Genomic DNA, 4,492 nt, shown 5'->3' with positions numbered 1-4,492 from the left:
GGGAAAAAGTGGAATATATTGAATTGGGAATGATGAAAGTAGTATTGAAAATTGAAATGGCTCAGTTATTTTGGGACACTTTTTTTTAGTAAATGACTCAGTTAATCCGAGACGAAGGGAGTATAAAATGAGATTTCACGAGTCTCGTCAAATAATAATGAATGCATGATAAAAATGTGTTCGAAAATGTCGAGCTAGTATTTTCTGTAAACTAGTTTCTCCATGGAAGAAACTATTTGTTAGTTTTTTAGAGATATTGATTATTAGTTATTTAACGAAGAATATTGTATACTTAAAGCGAGAGACTTAGAGCCCGTTTGTTATAGCTTTTTTAAGAAAAAAATCACTTTTTTAAACAAAATAATCACTTTTAAGAGTTTTGCATCCGTTTGTTACAATTTTTTAAAAAAATCAGAATCTAAAAAAAATCTAAAAACAGCTTCAAATGAGAAGCTGTTAAGAGCAGCTTATCAAAAAATAGAATTTTTTTAGAGGTGAGAGAAAATATTATTTAAAAGATTGAACTAATTTTGTAACAAAAAATCCCTTTTTTATAGTTGTATTCAAACAAAACTAAATTATTTGTTTAAAAAAAGCGATTTTTATCATGGTAAACAAACGCAAAATAGATTCTGATTTTTTATAAAATCTATAAAATTTAATCTCTAAATTATTTTATGTCAAAATCACTTTTATTTTAATCCGTGACAAACAGGCCCTTACTAGTTACTATTTAAGTAATTGAACTCAAGTGGTTAAAGAACTTTTATTAGTGTTGAAATATTTAGAAGAACTTGTGTTCAAATTTTGGTTATAGAACGAACAATCATGAGTTAGACTTTACTTACATTATGACTGGATTTTAGATTACCATAACCTCTTTTTCTAAAGAATCAGTACCTAATAGAAGCCATTGGTGTTAAGGTTGTGAGGTTGTCGACAGTGGCGGAGGCAGAAAATTGAAGTAGTGGAGGCAATATTTACATGTAAATTATAAATTATTTTTTGAATGTATTATGTAAATGTTAAAATTATTATTATAAAAAAATGTTATTATTATTCTTTGGGTACTTTTTTAGCGGACGTCCCAAAATTAAGAAAACAAAGTAAGTGTTTCAAAAAATACTTTAGCTAGATTTTTTGAAGGATTACCTATAATTTTATATTAACTAAGAAAACATATAATAAACCAAGCAATTGAGCTCAAGTGTTAAATGAGTTTTATCAAAGAAAAATCGTTCAGAGAGCTCGAGTTCGATTCTTTGGTGGAACAATTCTTGAACAAATTATAAGAGTTTATATTTCTTTTTGTTTCTTTTGGAATGAACAAATTATAAGAGTTTATATTTCTTTTGGAAACCAGAGGGTTTACGTCAAAAAAAATATATAATATTTTTATGGTGTGTTTTTCTGTAAAAGTAAAATAACACAAAAACAACATAGAAAAATGATTTTTTTTTTAGTGAATGAAATTAATGGGTAAATATATGTTGTTATATTGTATTATTATACTTTACAAAGTTATAATACTTTATGCCAAAAAAGAACTAGGAACCGTAACAATTAGTGAGAAGAAACACACATATATACATGTGGTATAGAGAAAAGCAAAATGAAAGTGGGGGCACCTGCCTGCAAAGTTGGCAACGTAGCTCCGCCACTGGTTGTCGTCATGGTTACCTTAACGAAGAAACTATCAAAGTGTTAAATGAGATCAAGTAAGTAAAATTTATATTACATGTCTTATTTGAGTTTTGCACGAATATTAAATGAGATCACCCTTTTTTTATCAATTAAAAAAAATCATATTGTTATTGATTGTTTAAATAAAATGCTTTGAGTACCAAGGGATCTTCCCGATCAACAAGACACAAATTCTAAAATATTTGGTTGAGCCCCCTGGCATCACCCAACATTCAAAAGGGCCAGCAATGCCATTGACTAATAGCTTGTTTATTTGTGATTATAATTCAATGCCATATTGGTGTGTAATTCAAAACTATTGTATGTTTTACTACATGTTAGGGTTTTGTTACTTGGTGTTTAAGTAATAACAGTTTTCCTTACGTTTAGCTAGATTTAGTTACAGTTTAAGTAGTTACTTGATACGCAAGTAACACAAGGTTACTCTTGTATATAAACATTGTAACCCTCTTTGAATAACACTAGTTTTTTCACAATTCTATTATCTTTTCTATTCTTCTCTCTTAAACCCTAACCCTAAAATAACAGTTTCTGTTATTTTCTGTTTCTTCACCACAAAGAAACCTTCACCAACTTCACATACAACACTGTTATACCCCAACAATTGGTATCTAGAGCATAGTTCGATCCAAGAAGAAGATCAACCATGAATTCCAACGGGAATATTGCTGCGCACTTGCCAGTTCTTGATGGAAAGAAGAATTGGGATAGATGGGTTAAGCAGATGAAAGTGATTTTTGGGTTTCAAGATGTTCTTGAAATTGTTAGCAATGGTTTCGAGCCACTTCCAGAAAATCCCACTGATGTTCAGAGGAACACACACAGAGAAGCCAAGAAGAAAGATTGCAAGGCTCTGTTCTACATTCATCAATGCGTTGACAACAAGGTGTTTGAGAAAATTGCTGATGCAGAAAGTTCAAAGGAGGCATGGGATACATTGGTGAAGTATTTCAGTGGAGATGATAAAGTGAAGAAGATAAAGTTACAGGCTTTGAGAAGACAGTATGAGTTGCTTCAAATGAAGGATGAAGAAAAGATTGAGGATTATTTCTCATCTGTTCTAACAATCACAAATCAAATGAAGCTTTGTGGTGAAACCCTTTCTGATAGATTCGTTATGGAGAAGATTCTGAGGACTCTCCCATCTCAATTTGATCACTTGGTGATAACGTATGAGGAAACCAAGGATCTGAATGAAGTGAAGATTGAAGAACTTCAGGGAGCATTAGAAGCTCATGAGATGAAGATAACTGGTAGAAAGGTGGAGAAAGATGAGGAACAGGCACTGCTTGCAAGATTCAAGCAGCAAGAATCCAAGAAAGATTTGTGGAAGAAGAGAAAGGGAAAGAACAATCAGAAACAAGGTGATAAACCTGAATCTTCTAAGAATGGAGCTGAATCTTCCTCAAAGAATCAAGGGAAGAAAGATAAAAGAAAGGTAAAATGTTATTGTTGTGAAAAATATGGACATTATGCTTCTGAATGCTGGTTCAATAAAGATAGAAAGGGAAAAAACAAAGAGCAAGAAGCTAATGTGGCCCAAGAAGATTCACATTCTGATGCTGATACAGTCATGTTAATGGCTACTACAAGTGATAAAGAGTCAGAAGCAGTATCAGATACTTGGTATCTTGATACTGGGTGCTCAAATCACATGACTGGTAAGAAGGAATGGCTGGGTGAATTTGATGATAGCAAGAAAACTTGTGTGAGATTGGCAGATTGCAGAAGTATGAAAGCAGAAGGTATGGGAAATGTGATCATACAAGGAAGTGATGGAAAAAGAGCAGTGATAGAAGAGGTACTCTATGTTCCTGGAATGAAGTGCAATCTCATGAGTGTAGGCCAGCTCATAGAGAAAGGTTATTCAGTAACTATGGAGGATGAAACCTTAAAGCTGTACAATCCATTGAAGAAGCTCATACTGCAGTCAAAGCTTACAAAGAACAGAACCTTCAAAACCAACATAGTGAATAAGGAGCAGATCTGTTATAAAGCTTCAGTGAAAAATGAAGAATCTGAACTCTGGCATAGAAGGTATGGACACTTGAACTATAGGAGTCTATGTTTACTGAAAACTAAGAATATGGTTATTGGGGAGTTAAATGTGAAGATCCCTGAAAAGTCATGCAGCATATGTTTAGTAGGAAAGCATTCTAGGTCAGCTTTCAAGTCTGATTTGAAGATGAGAGCAATGCATGTACTGAATGTGGTGCATTCAGATATATGTGGACCTATAGAAACTCCTACATACAGTGGAAACAGATACTTTATCACATTTGTAGATGAGTATTCAAGGATGCTGTGGTTATATCTGATAAAACTTAAGAGTGAAGCTCTAGAAGTTTTTAAGAAGTTCCAGGTGTTAGTTGAAAATCAGAGTGGCATGAAGCTGAAGATTCTAAGAACTGATGGAGGGGGTGAGTATACCTCTAGAGATTTTGAATCTTATTGCTCAAATCAGGGCATCATCCATGAAATCACAGCTCCCTACGTTCCTCAACATAATGGACTTGCTGAGAGGAGAAGCAGAAGTTTGCTTGATATGGCCAGAAGTATGCTGAAGGAGAAGAAGCTTCCTCATGAGTTCTGGGGTGAAGCAGTCAATACTGCAGCTTATATTCTTAACAAGTGTCCTACTAAGAAGATGAAGGATAAGGTACCTGAAGAGATTTGGTCAGGAAGAAAACCATCAATCAGTCACTTGAAGGTTTTTGGTTCAATCTGCTATAAGCATGTTCCTGACTCTAGAAGGAAGAAGTTAGAGGATAAAAGTGAAGCAATGATA

Source organism: Medicago sativa, chromosome 3 (genome assembly GCF_051527215.1).
Source record: "Medicago sativa cultivar Bolivia chromosome 3, Bolivia_mono, whole genome shotgun sequence".
NCBI classification, from domain to species: domain Eukaryota; kingdom Viridiplantae; phylum Streptophyta; class Magnoliopsida; order Fabales; family Fabaceae; genus Medicago; species Medicago sativa.
Note: the sequence above shows the minus strand (reverse complement) of the source record.